Consider the following 20872-nt stretch of genomic DNA (forward strand, 5'->3'; position numbering starts at 1 on the left):
GAAAACTCCCCTCGCTCATCAGTATAATGAGGACGATCATTTGTGAACTCATGCTGTGGCTTATGGCTGCCACCGGAGCTCTCAAGTGATTTCTGCTACAAGAACGTCCACACAGCTCATTACTTTGAATATGTCTGCATACCGCAACCAGGCCTGAGTGTCTCTGGGTAGTGAGGCAGAATAAGTAGGCTGCAATCACATTTGCTTCACCGCAGGCAAAGTGCTGTGTCATTCAGCGAAAACCAGCTTTATAAGCATTTATACGCCTGTGTTAGAAGAAGTTTAATTCAATAGCAAGAACATTGGGTTATGGGACCGTTTTTATTGTAGATTAAAGAGCAAGTTAACTCAAGAATGAAAATACTCTCATTATTTACTCACTCTCATGTGAATCCAAACCCCCTTTTTTCCCAATGAACGGCTCTGTTCCATACAAAATAGGGTCGTTGTTTTTTTGTTTTATTTTTTGGACAATGTCCAAAAAGGCTAAACGCACAATTAAAGATACGATATATACTCTGCACAACTATTCAAAGGTTTATTTATTTATTTATTTATTTATTTATTTATTTATTTATTTATTTATTTATTTATTTATTTATTTATTTATTTATTTATTTATTTATTTATTTATTTATTTATTAGAAATGAATTGATTTATTCTGCAATGATGCATCAAAAGTATTAATGCATTTGTAATGTAAATGTAAAAATGTGTTTTTATTTTCTAATTTATAAATTATTATTATTATTATCAGGATATTCACAACAGATAGGATGCAGCACAACTGTTTTCAACATTGATAATAATGAGAAATGTTTCTAATATGCAGAAAACTGGCATATTAGAATGATTTCTGAAGGATCATGTGATACTGAAGACTGGAGGGATGAAGATGAAATAGATTAAAATAGAAAATAATTCAATTGTGATAATATTTACAATAAATACACAGTTTTTACTGTTTTTCATGAGAAAAATTCAGCCTTCATGAGTATATGAGACATAGCCCTAACATTTGAACAGTGATCACTACAATCTATCACTGTAAAATGTATTAATTTGAATTTATTTAGATATATATATTTCTTAAGACACATTAAATGTCTATAGTGTGATCTACAGTAACTATCCCAAAGTGTCAGTTAAGAGAATGTCTATTATGAAGAGGCTGTCAGAAACTTGAAATAAAAAAAATAAAAAAAATGTTTTGAAAATAAAAACATTTGAAAATAAAAAATAGCCTACATATATATATATATATATATATATATATATATATATATATATATATATATATATATATATATATATATATATATATATATATATATATATATATATATATATATATATATATATATATATATATATCATAGTAAAATAATAAATCAGAGTAAAAATAATTTCCAAACATTATCAGTTTAGAGTTCTCTATGATTGAACAATTCCTCTAAGTGAAGGTAGTGACACATAATGGCTTCAACACATTAGTAATCCTTTATGATCTGCAGAAAACAAGCATAGAAACAGTGTGTGATTCTAAACAGAAGAGCTCAGGGAGTAGATAGCAGCGCTCGCCGTGCCCTCTGCACACCAATGACAGTGCTCATTAGAAAGAAATAATGGCGCTCCTTACATGCATTGGCCATTATTAATATGCCTTAGCTCGGGGATGTCACAGGTTAACTGCTATTTCATTTCACCTTGGACGACCTCCAGCGAAACATACCTAATACTGCTGTCAGCTCCCCTGCTGACAATAGCAATTTAGCGCGCCCACACTTACTACAGGGATAGCACGCTTTTAAAACACGGGAGACCTTGAGAGTTCTGCTGAAGTGACAAACACAATGACCCTCATCACACACTTGTGCGGTCTATCGCCACACACCTTTCGGGCTCTCCTGGGCCTGTGCCTGAGGGCTCCCATGAACACCACAGAGACTAGTAAGCGCAGGCTAGCGACAAAGGGCGGAATTATTAAGATCACACATCATGGCCGAGATCAATATGAGGGGATAGGTGGGCAAATAAGAGGGAAATAAAGCAGGAGCCTGGAGCAAAGGAGCACGTAATTGCACTGGCTGTTTATGACAGGAGGGATGTTTAGCCACACAGGCATATTAGCATGCGGTAGAAAAAAATGTTACTCAATAATTGGTTGCAAGATAAGATGAATCACAAAGGTTATTGGTGCTAGGTACTGTGGATAAATTGTTCATTTTGGGATGAGTTTTGTTGGTAAAAATAAGCTTACTTTTAGAGCTTAGCACAAAGCTAATATTAGAGCTAAGTGGATTTTTGTCTGACAATGTGGACAAGACTAAAAACACAATTTACATTTTCCTGTGTGTTTAACAGGAAAAGCTTCTTTTTTTTTTTGGGGGGGGGGGGGGGGGGTTAACCCAGGCTCATTGGAAAAACCATGCCTTGTGTTGCTTTTTGCAACCTAGTGAGTGGCCGACAAAGTGTGTTCAAAAGAAACATTTTATTTGGTAACACTTTAGGGTTTACTTCATATTAGGGTTTACTTCTAACCTATTAACTATAGTTGCTTATTAGCATGCATATTTCCAGGAAATTGCTGTTTATTAGTACTTAAATCACGTACAAATGCCTTATTCTGCAAGACCATATTCTACACCTATTATCAATAACTAAAACAAAACGCCTACCCAATACCTAAACTTAAACGCTACAAAAACTATACCTTACTAACTATTAATAAGCAGTAAATTAGGGGTTTATTGAGACAAAAGCTGTAGTATTGAATATGTGTTCCCCATACTAAAGTGTTACCTTTTATTACGTTGTTTGAACATATTGCAGCAATTTTGAAATGGTATTTGTGAACAATGCACCATACAAAACAATAGTATTAACTTTTAATCTTTGTGACTTAGGTTTCACAGAATGAATTTGTTGCCATTTGTTGTGTTTTACTGCCTCTAGTGTTCATTTCAGCTGGAAACTGCAGTGAATTGTATGTATATGTACATTTTTGGGGCTTTGTAGGGTAGATGAGTTGATACAAAGAGCGTTAAAATACAATTTTAGTTAAAAAACGTGTCATATAAACCTCCATACTGGCAGGACTGGAGATACTCTGATGAAGGTCATTCATAATGATTAAAATCCAAATGATTCATAAATGACCCAGGGGATTGTGGGTCTAGTGGCACCTCTATACATGAAAATTGCATTACCAGCCAAAGACACTGTCCAGGGACTCACACCTCCAACATTAGCACAGACAGCCAGTGCCGCAAGCAATGAGCCATCAAAAGAACAATCAAATATGGCGTTAGGCAAGGCAGCACTAGCAGATAAATGGTACAGAGGGGTTTCTTGTATTGCTGATATGGAATCTTTGGCCATTTCGATATTTGATATATGACGCTGCCCTGGAGGTTGAGAAACATGGATTGATAATTAACACCCAAGGCGATGTTTAGCAAAGTGATTTCCCAAAGGAGCGCAATGGTTAGATGAGATTTTGTACTATAACAAACAACTGGTATTGGTATGAAATGCATAAGAGGTAATATTAACATATATAGTATATTTATTGGTAGTTTAAGGTAACAAGCGTTGAAGAGAAATAGTTAAGTATTTGATGGAATGTAACTTCTGTATCTCTAGGTATTTCTACAAAATCTGTGCCTTTTGTTTCCCCTATTAACATACCGTAAGTGTAAATCATGACTTAAACAATGATCAGAGAACTGAATGGGATCTTTTCGAAATGACTGGATTTCATCTGTGTAAATTCAACATTTACATTTATTAATTTAGCAGACACTTTTAGCCAAAGGGACTTACAACTGAGGAATACAGGAAGCGATCCATCATGAAGAGGGGAAAAACAAAAAAAAAAGTTTCTGAAATTCTAAGTTTTGGACATTACTTAGAGTAGTATAAGCTAGAATAGGGAGGGAATAGAGAAATGTTGGTATCACTTTAGTATGGGGCACACATATTCACCATTTAACAACGACTTTTGCCTCAATAAACTCATAATGTACTGCTTATTAATAGTTAGTAAGGTAGTTTTTGTAGCATTTATGTTTAGGTATTGGGTAGGATTAAGGGATGTAGAATAAGGTCATGCATAATAAGGCATTAATATGTGCTTTATAAGTGCTAATAAACAGCCAATATCTCAGTAATATGCATGCTAATAAGCAACTAGTTAATAATTAATAACTGAACCTTAAAATAAAGTGTTACCCAAATGTTTATATATATATATATATATATATATATATATATATATATATATATATATATATATATATATATATATATATATATATATATATATATATATATATATATATAGTATGGTGTAGACCAGTAGGAGCGTGTCAAAGTTTGCAGGTGCTGAGTTTGTGGTAGATCTGTAAGCAATTGCCATGGCCTTGAACTTGATGCGAGCAGCGAGTGGTAGCCAGTGCAGAGAGATGAAGAGAGGTGTGACATGGCTCCTTTTGGGCTTGTTGAAGACAAGACATGCCACTGCGTTCTGAATCATTTGAAGCATTTTGATCGCACACGATGGAAGTCCAGTCAGAAGCGCATTGCAGTGGTCAAGCCTAGAAATGACCAGGGCCTGGACGAGAAGCTGTGTTTCATGCTCTGTTAGGAATGGTCTGATGTTCCGCATGTTGTTCAGCACAAACCTGCATGACCGAGCTGTCTTTGAAATATGGTATTTGAAGGACAGTTGGTCTTTAAAGGCTACTCCAAGATTTCTGACCGACCTTGAAGGGGTAATCAAGGATAAACCTAACTAGATGGTAAAGTCATGTTGTAGAGTCAGATTGGCAGGGAAGACGAGAAGCTCAGTCTTCGCCAGGTTGAGCTGCAGGTGTTTTTTTTTTTTACCCCTGCCGAGATGTCTGCTAGACAGCTTGAGATTTGTGTGGGTACAGTTGGATGGTCTAGTTTAAATGAAACGTAGAGCTGTGTGTCATCAGCAAAGCAATGGTATGAGAGGCCATGTGCCTGTATGATGGGTCCCAGTGATGTAGTGTAAGTATAGAAGAGGTCCAAGCACTGAGCTCTGAGGAACCCCTGTGGTCAGTTGATGTTCTTTGGATACCTCCCCTTTCCAGGCAACCTTGAAAAACCAACCCGTGAGATAGGATTCAAACCAGTGGAGCAGAATCCCTCTGATGCCCAGTGATGAAAGGTTAAACAAAAGAATCTGATGATTCACAGTGTCAAAGGCAGCAGATAGATTGAGGAGGACGAGGATTGATGATTTGGAATCAACTTTGATTAAGTCTCTGTTGAGTTGCCCCTTTTGAAACCTGATTGGTTGACATCCAGCTGATTATACTGTAAGAGGAAAGATGAAACCTAGTTGAAAACAACTCTTTCAAGTGTTTTCGCTAAGAATGGTAGGAGAGAGACAGGTCTGTAGCTATCTACAAGTGATTTGTTTAATGTTTGGGGTTTTAAGCAGTGGGCTTAAACAAACCTGCTTAAATGTGGTGGGGAAGATGTCGGTGCAGAGAGATGTGTTTATGATGTGTGTGTGAGTGCTGGTAGGAGTGTAGGAGAGGTGGCTTGTAGAAGGTGTGAGGGGATGGAATCTAGAAGACAGGTGGTAGGATGGCTGGAGAGAGTGAGTGTAGAGAACAAGGAGAGACGATTTTTGACTGGATTTGGCTGATCAAAAATCCTTTGTGTGGAGGTGAGAACTGACTGTGAGAACTGACTGCTGATGGTTGTTGTTTATCAGTGAAGAAATGGGCAAAGTCGTTTGCAGATAAAGAGGTGGTGGAGGAGGACAGGGGAGAGATTTGAATGTTCTGAAAAGTGTGTGTGTTTGAGGTGCTGTTGATTTTATTGTGGAAATATGAAGATTTAGCCGCATGAACTTAATCTAAGAAGGATGAGGGCAGTGACTGATACTTACTCGGGTGAGACGGGTCAAAAAACGAACAACAGTAAGTACAAAGATAAGTAAGAAAGTTACTAAACACAAATTCACTCCAAATGGAGTTGTTCTCTATATCAGGGAGCACTTTTTCTGAACTCCCTGAAACGTCTCATTTGTAGTCTTGAGTTTTCATCCAGGAACAAACATTGATATGCCTCTTTTAAATAATTCCTGACCACTGCATATGGAAAATAAAGGTCAGAGGTGTTAGTAGTGTATTGAAACTCATGGTTCTTTTAAGGAGCGTAGCATTTCCCAAGCACCCTCAAAGCTGTTGACCAAAACAAATGAGAGCACATAATGCTATTCGGAAGAAGGGGCTTAATACGGGGCTCTTTTCCTGCATACTGACACAACCGTAGCATTAGCATTAGCCGTTAGACTTTTTTTTGGCTAAAGGTTGAAGGCTTGCCTTCTAGGGGCTTTGACTGAGCACACAGACTTTAATCATAAGTAATTTCATTGGTTACATTTAAAATATATCCCTCCAAAAAACAATTGATTGAAAGTTTCAGCTGGGCCTTTCTGGAATGAACTTAGTTCTTCCTCATATCCTCATTATACATCTTGTAGGATACCTGAAAAGCATAAGATATGTTTAGTAACAGAAAATATTTATTTGAATAGGTAAAACAATACAAAAATGGAAAATTAAAAGAATGCAACAATCTTCTGAACTTCTGTTACTGTTTTCAGGAGTTTAGTTGACTCAGTCTTGTGTTGTGGAAGAGAGGAAACATTATCTGAGAAAAAAATTGTATAAATATAAGTTGACATTAATTATATTAGTTTTACACAATATAGATAAACAGTCTCACCTGGTTTGTGTAGGATGTTGAAGTGGATTCTTCTCAGAACTGTGCAGACTATTTAAAGCCCCGTTTCCACCACAGGAACTTTACCCAGGAACTAGGAACTTTGGGTGGTACTTCGTGTGTTTAGACCGCAGGAACCAGGGTAAAATTGAAGTTCCGGGTAAATATTTCCCCCTCCAAACGGCCCTGCTCGCGAGGTAGTACTTTTTCAAAGTTCAGGAACTTTCGAGGGCGGGACTTGGGCGCTGAACATGCTGATTGGTTGAGCTCACGCAGTTCAACCGGCATTTTTAAAAGTCTTTTGCGAGGTTCGTTCTGCGTTCAGTAAATATCAGTCTTTGCTCTCTGTCTGGTGGCGCGCGGTCGTCTCAGCCATCTCACGTGCAATGTCCGTAATAGCTGATAATAATATACATTGTCATTTTAAATCTAGCTTTACAAGCTTTCTGAATATGCTGCAGCTGCATGCTGCTGAATCTGCATATTAGTGCTCTTTTCTGTCGTTGTTAATTACCTCTTTAGTAAACCTATACATAACCAGCAAAAGCAGCACAGCTTGAATCTCTTCCATACTCGTTATTAATTTTTTTTCACCATGTAAACGACCTGACCGATTACTTTTAAGTGTGTGTCCTTACATGACGTGACGGCGCGCGCCGCGCTCATGTTGACAAGAGAGGAAAGTACATTTTTCTGAGGGGTAAACTTTTTATTTCATAAGTTATGAATATAATGTTGGAGTAATGACACAGCGTATATTGCCCCAGGCAGTTTTTACTTTAACTGCGCCTGACAGAAGATTTTTTTTTTCTGAGATGATTATTACACTTTACAACAAATAGCTATAAATAATACTGTATTAGTCCTGGTGGCCGTTAAGAGTTGCTATGGCTACAGTCAACACACTCCAGCTGCTGGAGAAAACAGCGTTGACATTTTTGGTGCGGCAGAAAAACTGCATGTGACAAAATGATTGCGATTGAAAGTCATCACATGTAAACACCAGATCGGTTTAGATAACGTCTCATGTAAACAGTTCACTAAATCTTTCAATCGGTAACGTTACACACACAAATGATTACATGTCCTTCACTGATTTGGAGGAGCAGTCGCGCGCAGTCCTACATCACCGGACTAATTTGCCTAATCTTCTCGGAACTTTATCGCGGTCGAAACGCAGACAGCTGCAGGTCTGGGGGGGAGAAAAGTTCCTGTAAAAAAGTTCCTGGTACAAATTGTTCCGGGTAATTTTGGTGGAAACGGGGCTTTAGTCAGTAGCTGTTGGTGTGTTTGAAACAACTCCAGGAGTGTGACCAAATAAAGGTCAGTTAAACACAACTGTCTTTGCAACAGGGGGTGGTTTGTGTGTGTGTGTGTGTGTGTGTGTGTGTGTGTGTGTGTGTGTGTGTGTGTGTGTGTGTGTGTGTGTGTGTGTGTGTGTGTGTGTGTGTGTGTGTGTGTGTGTGTGTGTGTGGTGGGAGATGATAATTTATGAAGAGTTAGATACAGTTATGGTCATAATTATTGGAACCCCTTGTAAATATGATCAAATATGGCTGTAAAAAAATAAATCTGCATTGTTTATCCTTTTGATAAACTTACAAAAAAAACATTTGAAGTATAACAATTGAAAGTGGTAAATCACATTATGAAATAAATAACTTTCTCCAAAACATGTTGTCCATAATTATTGGCACCCTTAAATACTTTTTGCTGCCTCCTTTTACCAAGATAACAGCTCTGAGTCTTCTTCTAAAATGCCTGATGAGTTTGGAGAACACCTGACAAGATATCAGAGACCATTCCTTCATACAGAATCACTCCAGATCCTTCAGATTCACAGATCCATGTTGGTGTTTCTTCTCTTCCGTTCAGCTCACTCATCTTCTATAGGGTTCAGGTCAGAGAATTGGGATGGCCATGGCAGAAGTTTAATTATGTGCTCAGTGACACATTTGTGTGTTGATTTTGATGTTTTTTTTGGATCATTGTCCTGATGGAAGATCCAACTGCTGCCCATTATAAGATTTCTAACAGAGGCCCTCGGGTTTATAATTTTTATCTTTTTATTTGCTAGGATCCATGATACCATGTGTCGGAACAAGATGTCCAGGAATTCCAGCAAAAAAAAAAAAAAAAAAAAAAAAAAAAGGCCCTCAACATTAAAGATCCAGCTGTAATTTTAACAGTGGGCATGGGGTAGGCCTACTTTTATCTCTGTTTGCATCAAATACATCTGGTGGGTTTGCTGCCAAAAATCTATTTTTATAGGTTTGTCGGACCATAGAACCAGGTCCCGTTTGAAGTTCCAGTCGTGTCTGACAGCTGAATATGCTGCAGTTTGTTTCTGGGTGAGTGAGGAGGATTTTTCTTGAATCCTTCCCAAACAACGTGGTGATGAAGGGGTTGTTTGATTTTTTTTTTTTTTTTTTTTTTTTACTTTTCTGACCCCAAGACTCAATTAATTTCTGTGATTCTCCATCTTTGAACCTTGGAGAGTCTTTGGCCACTCAAACTCTCCTGCTCACCTTGCATTAGGACGATATAGACACACGTCTTCTTCCAGGCAGATTTGAAACATCTTTAGTTGATTGTTACTTCTTAAGTATTGCCCTTATGGTGGAAATGGGGATTGTTTAATGCTTAAGCTGTTTCCCTACAGCCACTTTTTATTTTGTGAAGCTCAACAATCTTTTGCTGCACATCAGAATTATATTCTTTGGTTTTACTCATTGTGATGAATGATCAAGGGAATTTGGCCTTGGCGATTTTGGATTGTTATGTCAAAACTTTAACTGGCAATAACCTTTTTTACAGGCTTCTGATTAGCCAACTTGGCTTTACGTTAGGGTTATATTGCCATCTGATGGTTTGGCTGTTGGTTTCAGCGCTTTAATAGTGTGTTTTTGCATTTTGATGTGGACATCTTTTTTTTTTTTTTTTTTACAGAGGAGGAAAAACTAATTAAAAACAAAATAACTGTGTATGTGTTGACCAGGCCTTAATTTCTGTGAAATAGTATGGAAAGAAGAATGAAGTTGCGGCGAGAGGATGCCTTCAAATTATGAATCATACATATGTATGTTCTCTAATAAATCTTATCTTAATAAATACATCTTAATACATCTAATATACCTTATCTCCTAGGTATATTGGAGTTCAATAGTGCCTATTTTGAAAGTGTTTTGTGAAACTTCCCTGGCTCACCCCCTCCCTCTATCTGAGAACACAGCAAGCACCTTAACTGCTGGTCATTAACATATGAAAGGTCTTCACACCTGACAGCCATCAGTGTTTCAGCTGTGTATGTCCATGAAATTGTGTGGATTCCTGTATGTGTATGCTAAGTATCTGGGTATTTCTGGAAATGTATCGTTTTATTTACTTTATTTCTAAGGTATTTTCTACATACATCCAGCAAACCTGAAGCGGTCAGATATTAGCAGATTTGACCCTTGTCATACAGTGGATGAGAAATGCCCCTGTTACTGATAGATTGTGAAGAAAGGTGCTGTAACAATGTCAATTATGTGAAACATAATGTTTTATTTTTAGCTATAGGAACGATTGAAATTAGCAAGACTGTCTTGACCTCGTTGCGGCAAATGCATTTGAATCACTTAATTAAAATTCTCAGAGTGTGTATAATTACATAACAGTGCATTATGAACAAATTGCAAATGGATGTTGTAAAGCTTCATTCTGACAAAGATTGGTACTATCTGCTCCATTTCTTAGAATTTAATTTTAAAATCTGAAACATTTTTAGATTTGAAAGACTCTTTCAAGATGGAATTAACTTTTTTAACTTTTAAAAAGGTAAGTTTAATAGTGGGATAGTTTATAAGAAAACAACAAGCGCTGTCATAATTTACTAAACCTTCTTGCTTTTGTTAGAAACAAAAAATACATTTCAGGATTCAGCTCAGTATTTAGTAGAAGCACCATTTTGAGCTAATACAGCCATGAGTCTTTTTGGGAAAGATGCAACAGGTTTTTCACACCTGGATTTGGGGATCCTCTGGCATTCCTCCTTGCAGATCCCCTCCAGTTCTGTCAGGTTGGATAGTAAATGTTGGTGGACAGCCATTTTCAATTGGGTTTAAGTCAGGGCTCTGACTGGGCCATTCAAGAACAGTCACAGAGTTGTTGTGAAGCCACTCCTTTGTTATTTTAGCTTTGTGCTTTACGTTATTGTCTTGTTGGAAGGTGACCCTTCAGTCAAGTCTGAGGTCTTGAGCACTCTGGAGAAGGTTTTAGTCCAGGATATTCCTGTACTTGGCCACATTCATCTTTCCTTCGATTGTAACCAGTCGTCCTATCCATGCAGCTGAAAAACACCCCCACAGCATGATGCTGCCACTACCATGCTTCACTGATGGGACTGTATTGGACAGGTGATGAGCAGTGCCTGGTTTTCTCCACATATACCGCTTAGAATTAAGGCCAAGTTCTACCTTCCTGCAGACATTCGTTTCAACTCTGCTCCAACGCACCTGCCTGTAATTGTCAAGAAACCCTGAACACAGGGCCGTGCACAGGGGGGTGGCCCGGTGGCTAGAGCCACTGCCCCTTTGCCCTCATCGGCTAAGGTGCCCCTCTTGCCCTCTTCCCTCCCTCACCCTCAGAGGATTCCCATAAAAGCATTCTGTTCCGCTAAAAATCCACTAATTCCGCTAATCCGTTCCGTGTTTTCCTGCTCGCTCCGCAGCATCGCTCAAAGTCTGCGGCGGTGTTTGCTCTCTGTGGAGACGGCAGTTAAAGAATGTCGAAGAATATTAGCTACAAACTACAATCCACATACAGACAGTGGGTGATCCGCGAATTAGTAGCTAGTTTGTTTGTTTCAACCGTGCAAACATGGATTCAAAGCTCCACCATGCCAGCGGGTAAATCGCCATAGTGCTATACTGAATACTGCTGACAGTTTGTCACTCTTTAACTCCTGTAAAATAGATTTCTGATTATAATCAATTTTACGAGTTAATACTATTATCTATAACATGTCATATTTATGATATTTTATTTAAACCATATTAATCGTATACACAATTTAAAAAAAAAGTGAATAAAGGCTATTATAAATATAAATTTTGTAAATTTTGTAAAAAAAAATTTAAAAAAAAGTTGTATCAGGGTACAAGCACACCCTAAGAAAAATGTGCTCATTTTTCAAAAACGTTAATGCTTTCAAAAAATCTCTAGCAACGTTTGCAGTATTTTCTGTTTATTTTGATTAATAAAATAATCAACCATTGTTCAGTAAATATTAAAATGTTAATACAAAAATATTTTTAAAATACAGAAACTAATTTTTAAGTAAATAATCTGAAAACACTGAGATCCCATAATAATTTAATAAAGTTTTATCGGTGTAACAACTAAATATATTTGTATTATATGATTATTATCATTTTTTATTATAAATAGGATGTTACCTCTAAGATGGACACCCAACTTAAGATATTTACCAGCTGAATCTTAACCATGTCATGTCAACAAATGGAAGTCAGTCAGCTGTTTATCATCATGTTAAATATGCCTTTTTACCCCAAATACCATAAACAATACCTTTGTCTCAAAATATATTCAATAAATTTAGTGATTCTCATTTGCTACTTAAATCTCCAACAAAAATGTAAAATAGAAAAGAGATCAAATTAGCCTAGAATAATTTTTTTTGGAAGAATAATTAGAAAAACATAAATTTAATTAGCTCTAAAGCCTAACAAATGTATTTACAGTATGATTGTAAAAGGTTTGTTATTCATTCTCTACATTAAGATGATACTCAATCCCCTTAATTCCCCTTTTTTGGTTTGGGCCACTGCCCCTCAAAATGCCTGTGCACGGCCCTGCCTGAACACATTTATTAGCTGCTTCAGGTGTGTTTGCTTAGGGTTGCAGCTGAACTGGACAGTTGCTCTCCTGGAGCAGGGTTAAAGTCTCTGGTCAATAGGCATGCACAAGTACTTGACTTGGCTCCGAGTCCACATTTCTCTAACATTTTGCCACTTTTTTAGATATCTTTTAGATATTTTAGATATGATTGATATCAGATTGTGTATGTGTTTTTATTGTACTTACCCTATAACTACATGAAACAAGAGGGGAACAAGAGCCACTTTAATGTACAGCCTGCACATTCATACTTACCCTGTAACTACACAGATAATTACCCCTTAATTTAAAAAATACTTACAGTATAATAACCCCTTAATTAAAAAAAATACTTACAGTATAAATAATTTGTTAATTTTCCTGATAGTTACCCCTTTATTCCCCCAATATTACATATTGTTCCAATATACCTACACGTACTTACTTTATAGTTACACTATAATTACCGAAAGTTATGCTGTAAATTCATTTGAATTATGCAGTACTTTCTGGGCCGTAATCTAAAGCATTACCAAAAAGTTCATAAAGAGAACATAAAACTTATCCATATAAATAGACTGGTTTAGTCCAAATTTTCTGAAGGGACACGATCGCTATATATGATGAACAGATTGAATTTAGGCTTTTATTCACAAATAAAAATTGACCATTGGGGCGCGCACACACACACACACACACTATAATATAAGAATATCCTCTACGTTTAAGAGCTGAAAACTTCCTTGTTAGTCAAAAGCCCCGTTTCCACCACAGGAACTTTACCCAGGAACCAGGAATTTTGGGTGGTACTTGGTGTGTTTAGACTGCAGGAACCAGGGTCTAAATGAAGTTCCGGGTAATTATTTCCCCCTCCAAACGGCCCTGCTCGCGAGGTAGTACTTTTTCAAAGTTCAGGAATTTTCTAGGGCGGGACTTGGGCGCTGAACATGCTGATTGGTTTAGCTCACGCAGCATTTTTTTTCAACCGGCATTTTAAAAGTCTTTTGCGAGGTTCGTTCTGCATTCAGTAAATATCAGTCTTGCTCTCTGTCTGATGGCGCATGCCGCGTTCTCAGCCATCTCACGTGCATGTCCGTTATAGCTGATAATAATATACATTGTCATTATAAATCTAGCTTTACAAGCTTTCTGAATATGCTGCATGCTGCTGAATCTGCATATTAGTGCTCTTTTCTGTCGTTGTTAATTACCCTTAGTAAACCTATACATAACCAGCAAAAGCAGCACAGCTTGAATCTCTTTCATACTCGTTATTAATTTTTTTACAGTCTATTTTTCACCATGTAAACGACCTGACCGATTACTTTTAAGTGTGCGTCCTTACATGACGAGACAGCGCGCGCAAGAGAGGAAAGCTCATTTTTCTGAGGGGTAAACTTTTTATTTCGTAAGTTATGAAAATAATGTTGGAATAATGACATAGCGTATATTGCCCCAGGCAGTTTTTACTTTAACGTCGCCTGACAGAAGAATTTATTTTTTTCTGAGATGATTATTACACTTTACAACAAATAAATAGCTTATTATATAATACTGTATTAGTCCTGGTGGCAGTTAAGAGTTGCTATGGCTACAGTTAACACATTCCAGCTGCTGGAGAAAACAGCGTTGACATTTTTAATGCGGCAGACAAACTGCATGTGACAAAATGATTGCGATTGAAATTCATCACATGTAAACACGATTGGTTTAGATAACGTCTCATGTAAACAGTCCACTAAATCTTTTAATCGGTACACACAAAAACGATTACTGTGTCCGTCACTGACTTGGAGGAACAGTCGCGCTCAGTCCTACATCACCGGACTAATTTGCCTAATCTTCACGGAACTTTATCGCGGTGGAAACGCAGACAGTTGCAGGTCTGGGGGGGAGAAAAGTTTCTGTAAAAAAGTTCCTGGTACAAAATGTTCCGGGTAATTTTGCTGGAAACGGGGCTACAGAAAAGCTTTTATAGACACCAGGCTAAGCAAACGGTCCTGTGCTTTATACTGACGTCAGTGCACGACGAAACACACACCGTGTGACATTCTGTCAATCACTAGCCAGCAGCAATAAACATGTGGAAGAAGATAGCAAGCAAGATATTGTGGAAGAACACAGTCGCTGCATAAGCTTCCTTCAGATCCTAATATTAGGAATGTGATACTTCATTTATTTTTTAATGAAGTTCCAGCTCACGTGGGGAAGACAGTGGTGTTCACTTCAGTTCACTGCGGAATCGTTTGTAAACAAATCTCCGGTCAATGCTGGATTTGGATCCGACAGGAATGGTGCAACACACGTATGTGAGTAAAACGTGTTTTTTTATGTTATAGTATTGCATTGTTTAGGTATATTATAGATTGTTTTGCTTATGTTTACGTGTCTAATAGAGCATACATTTAGCACGCTGGACTCGTATGGGCCAAGGCTCGCAAAGCCCGGCAGGCCGATGAATCTCATTATATTCTGTTCTTGTTCTGCTATTCTCTCTCTCGAGATATCTGAAGGGCGGCGCACGCACCGAACGTGTGTGTGTGTGTGCGCAGTTCGAGCTTGTATCGTGCGATCGTGCGGGCTATGTGTAATATAAAAATAATAGTCCAATCAATCGCGCGTCGATGATAAATAAATCACTGTGTTTGTTTGATAAAGACGTTTACGAGCCTTGTGGTCAAGAGAATCATTCTGGTTGCCGCTTCTCCCTGACTCTCTCCTCTCTCATGTGAATTGACAGGGGAGCTTAAAGGGGGGGTGAAACACTCAGTTTAAGTCAATCTTAAGTACCTATAGAGTAGTATTGCATCCTTCATATCGCCGAAAAAGTCTTTAGTTTTATTATACTTAGGCTGAAATATAGGCTGTACCGAGTCTTTCCGGAAAAAACAAACGAGCGGCTGGAGGCGTATCGTGTGGGCGAAGGTAAAGAATCACGAGCACACACAAAGCGGTGACGTCCTCAAGCGTGGAGAAGAAAACGTTTACCCTAATAAACCATGGCTATCAATCATATTCAACTAATACATATATGATCCAGAATCAGATCCAGAGGCTGAAATAAATTGAACAGGAGAAACAGCAGCAGCAGGACGTCCTTCTCTGTGGTATTTAGTGGCCTGTCAACATTTGTGTGTGTTTACTCGCAGTTTATGAGGACATGACTTGGTTTATGGACTATTATATGCGACTAAACATTAGCAGTAACAAGCAAAACAGTTTTGCACGTCAGACTAGTGTAACGTTAGGCATAGAACAACAATGGAGTAACGTTAGCGCATTTGAATGACGAAGCACGCTTTGTGAGAACGTCCCCTAGGTTTATGTTTGGGTGGTTTTACAATAAACAAATAAACCTATATTGGTCAGCTAAACAAATGTATTTAAACACACCATACACTGAAAAAAGTATAACTTTAGTATTGTTCGTTTAATGTGTATTTTCTCATTGAAATAGCTTATTTTTTTTATTTTTTTCATGTCAAGTAAACATTTAAGCTTAGATTTATGGTTCAATCCATTTTTTTACATTGATAGAATCTAAATGGGCAGCGGGACATTAAACTGAATTTATTAATTTGATCAGAGCATTTTTTTTAGATTAAGCAGGATTTGCACATGCGCATTGTTGACTTGCAGATCCCGCTCTCTGTGGTTAAAAAAAAAAAAATGTCTGAGAACTGTCTGAGAAGAACACAGCACGAACTTGAGCGGTGGCCGTGACGGTAACGTTACATTTCAACGGACGTCAGACCCATCCAGCCAGGCTCCGAGACAGAACTACGAGGAACATTGATAAGGTAAGAGAAACTTTGTCTACCGTTAACGTTTTTACCTCAAGTATATCTGACGGGACTTGAGTCTGGCCGTAATTTCAGCGCTAACGCTTGATAGCGTGTAAATTAACTTTTAAGATAGCACTCGAAATGTTCGTAATCTTCATTCAAACTATAACGTTCGGTTATTTTAGCCCCTCATTGGGCGGGTGAGTAACGTTAATAACCTAAATGCATGCAAACCATGATGCAAACTATCTAAATTCATTTTGTGGGGGCATTGACCGTGTCAAGGGAAAGAGTTAACAATAACATTTCTCGAAACAAGTGCAGTTATAGCCTATATAAGCTACAATATTTTCTGCTTAACTTTTATTAGACTCCAGTTCAAAAGAAAAGTGTGTTTTTTCGCTGAGCACATTCTCTGCAGTCCGAGCGCGCTGAAGCTTGCTCATATATCTGAGGTAAATCATTAACACCATCACTGCTTACAGTATTGAACTAAATACATTACAATCGGCTAAAACGAATAAGCAGGTTACTTTTCTGAAAAAGAGTGCTCCCGAGTCTGTGTTTCTCACAGTTTGCGTGAATCGCGGCACAGTTCCACACACACACACAAAATACCGGCAGTTCAATAGTGAAACTCGCAGCTCTTAAAGGGGCCACACTCTATTCCAGCTCTTAAAGGGTTAGTTCACCCAAAAATGAAATGAATGTCATTAACTCCTCACCCTAATGTCGTTCCTTACTTTTTAAGACCTCCATCTTCACACACAGTTTAAGATATTTTATATTTTAGTCCCAGAGCATATGCAGTCAATGCCCACTTTACTGTCCATTTCCAGAAAGCTAATAAAACATCGAAAATACATTTTGGTCCAAAAATATCAAAAAGACTTTATTCAGCATTGTCTTCTCTTTCGTGTTCCTAAAAAAAGATTAAAACGGTTCGTGAATCAGTGAATTGATCAATGATTCGGATCGCCAATGTCACGTGATTTCAGCAGTTTGGGAGTTCGACACGCGATCCGAACTGCTGAAATCACATGACATTGGCGATCCGAATCATTGATTAATTCACTGATTCATGAACCATTTTAATCTTTTTTTGAGGAACATGTCGTAGATTGAAAGTCATAGTTTTTGTGATACTTGGACCAAAATGTATTTTCGATGCTTCGAGATTCGAATTAACTAACTGATGTCACATATGGACTGCTTTGATGATGATTTTATGAAAGTGAATGTTTTAGGTCGGCATATAGCAGAGAATAGAATGGGCACACGACTACTCGTTTACGTATGGCATTTGCCATACCCTGGCATTCCACATTTTTAGACCTAACTGTTGATTCACTAATGAGTTGTTGTTGTTGTAATTTAGTACGGTTGTGCTGGGGATTCTGTTTTGTGTTCACCATCTTCTAAACTTATTTCTGTATGCTCTACTTTTAAGATCAATTTAAGTTCATGCGAATTACAACAGTTCCTTTGGTGACAAGTTGGATTACAAGTTCTTGGTGCAGTTGGACAAGCACTCCACCAAACTGTTGGAGGTCATCAGGAGCAAGGGAGGAGTCCACCAGGACATTGCAGGTTTTAGATGAGGTATCTATGAATTTGATAATCAGTGGGATCCATGGCTGAATAGTGTTTTTTTTGTTTTTGTTTTTGTAATTGTTTAATTTTAATTCATAGTTATTGTTCTTACTCAGACTGCAGACATCACCATCAGAAGAGAATGCATCCTCAAATCTCTGATCTACCTCGGCGAACCTTTTGCGCACCTTTTCAAAGAATACCAGGTAAGGGCATCTCTCTCACTTGCTCACACAAATAACACCTACAGACTAACATGGTCATAGTCTAGGTTTTCCTAGCCACTTTTAATAAATAGGGGTGTGATGAGAAACTCAGCTCACAAGATGAGATTTTAACACTATTTATGAGAAATCTTTGATGCTGAATTTTGAGCTGTGAACACTTAGACCATGCCCAGACATCTTTTTTTTCCTTGTCTTCCCTGGAACACTGTCAAAATAAGTGTGTCCAAAGGAATCCATTTGCAAATGACTTAACACCTTTATGCTATGTAAAATCCATGCCTGGTCCTCTCTCTTCCTTCACTGTCGTTGCTCCTCCTTTTATTCTCCCTTCACTCCTCTGTGAAAGCTCTGAGACCAGTGTGACGTGCAGTTGGCACTGATCATCCAATTACTTACCGGCCTCGCTTTGCTCTCACTCGTCACGCGCCTATTCAAGTTCAGTTTAGAGTGTGTAAGAGCTGAAAATGGGAGAGTTCTGAAACTATAATGTACTTATTTCCTCTTTCTTTTTTATGCAGGAAAATGAGGTTGAAGAACTGGAGCAAACAACCATGGCGATCTTTATCACTGGGAAAGAGGATCCTCTTCATCCACCAAAAGACATTAAAATTGTCATTGAAGGATCAGAGGTCCGGAACCTGCTTGCTATATTGCATACAAATAGGTTATATTTAAAGGTTTAGTTCGGCCAAAAACAAATATTCTGTCATTAAAGGTCCCGTTCTTCGCAATTCTATCTTTCAAACTTTAGTTAGTGTGAAATGTTGCTGTTAGAGCATAAATAATACCTGTAAAATTATAAAGCTCAAAGTTCAATGCCAAGCGAGATATTTTATTTAACAGAAGTTCCCTTTCAAAGCCTACAGCGAACAGCCGGTTTGGACTACACCGCTGCACTTCCTGCTGTAATGACGTTACTAGAACCGTTTGTTGACTAACCCTCCGCCCACAAGAACACACAAAATAGGGGGCGTGGTCTCGTTGCTGTGGAGAAGAGCGCGCATTCAGCGCTTGCATCTCCCCGTTATGGTAAGAGGCGGGACCTTTCCGGGCAAATTGCGCTAAGCTGCTGTCCAATCACATCACGGGAAGCGCTGGCCCAATCAGAACTCTTTATGGGTCTTAAGAGAGAGAAATGACATTGGTGTCATTAAAGGCCTGTCTGAGCCATCGGATTTCAACTAAAATATCTTCAATTGTGTTCCGAAGATGAACAGAGGTCTCACGAGTGTCGAACCACATGAGGATAAGTGATTAATGACAGAATTTTTATTTTTGGGTAAACTAACCCTTTAAATGTAGAGCTTACAGCTCTGTATCAGAAACTGATGCAGTGATCACTGTTCACTGTCTGAGGAGCAGTTCCAGGATTTGTCTCTGGTGTTCAGCTGAAAGAGACTGTTCATCATCATATACATTTATGGACATGAAATACATTTGTATCTTAATATTTTAATTGTATTTTAGGATGTTTTATGGTGAACTATGTTGTCAGGACAAACATTCCTAATTTAATATTACTACTAATGTGATGTCATCAAGTGGTGATTTGATTATTTGTAACAAATTTGTATTTTTGTGTGAAGCAGACTGTTCTTCATACATGTGAACATGTTCATTGAACAATAAATATAAATGTGTTCTAAAGGAAAGTGTTATGATAGTCATTGATCAAAATGTTTTAAAAGCTTTTTTTTGTTTTGATTATACATTTTAAATAATGACATCTTAATTTGAGACAACCTAAAATAATTAATTTACTTTGGCCTATAAATATTACTTTGTTTTAATTTAAATAATTAGTTTATCCCAACATAAAATAATGATTTGTTAGTTTGATCCAATTTAAAATAATTAGTTTGTTCCAATCTAAAATAATTAATTTACTTTGGCCTGTAAATATTACTTTGTTTTAATTTAAATAATTAGTTTATTCCAACATAAAATAATGATTTGTTAGTTTGATCCAATTTAAAATAATTAGTTTGTTCCAATCTAAAATAATTAATTTACTTTGGCCTGTAAATATTACTTTGTTTTAATTTAAATAATTAGTTTATTCCAACATAAAATAATGATTTGTTAGTTTGATCCAATTTAAAATAATTAGTTTGTTCCAATCTAAAATAATTAGTTTGATCAACCTTTAAAAAGTGGTTGCATGGATTTAAACTTTTCAAATTAAACTAAATTAAATTATTTACTTGAGTCAATGTAAAATATTTCGTGTGATCGATTACTTCAATTTTTTTAAGTTGATCCAAGGGTTTTATTTTTTCAGTGTAGATTGCATGCTCCATTGATAAATTAACTGTAACGTTACACGATCGTGTTGTTTACTGATGTTTACTTATGCGACGATAGCCAACAACATAGACATTTGAAGCAGTTTTACTCACCGCCTGTTTTCAAAGTAGGACCGTGAACCATTATCGTTGGGACCGCTCAAAAACACACTTCTTTGGTAACATTGTTGATTTGGTGAAGTCCTGACAGCAGTGACCGTGGAGATCCACTTTGCGACACGACTGAAGCCTGATGTTGTGAAGCTTCCTGTAATTTCTGCGTTCAAATCGGTTCAAATGCAGCGCTGCCTTACCGGAATGCTATGCGGGCGT

The 20872-nt window shown here is 37.4% G+C and overlaps 1 long non-coding RNA gene across 2 annotated transcripts; it reads left to right on the forward strand.

Moving 5' to 3' along the window:
* The first annotated feature begins 16318 nt into the window (after positions 1-16318).
* On the forward strand, positions 16319-18931 carry LOC137062814 (uncharacterized). Of its 2 annotated transcripts, XR_010901284.1 has the most exons (4): positions 16319-16449; positions 17885-18036; positions 18144-18233; positions 18773-18931. It is a non-coding gene; the product is annotated as an uncharacterized lncRNA (long non-coding RNA). The 2 variants fall into 2 exon arrangements; XR_010901283.1 differs by lacking the exon at positions 18773-18931 and having other exon boundaries at positions 18144-18713.
* Positions 18932-20872: the final 1941 nt, after the last annotated feature.

This window comes from Pseudorasbora parva, chromosome 23 (genome assembly GCF_024679245.1).
Source record: "Pseudorasbora parva isolate DD20220531a chromosome 23, ASM2467924v1, whole genome shotgun sequence".
Taxonomy (NCBI): domain Eukaryota; kingdom Metazoa; phylum Chordata; class Actinopteri; order Cypriniformes; family Gobionidae; genus Pseudorasbora; species Pseudorasbora parva.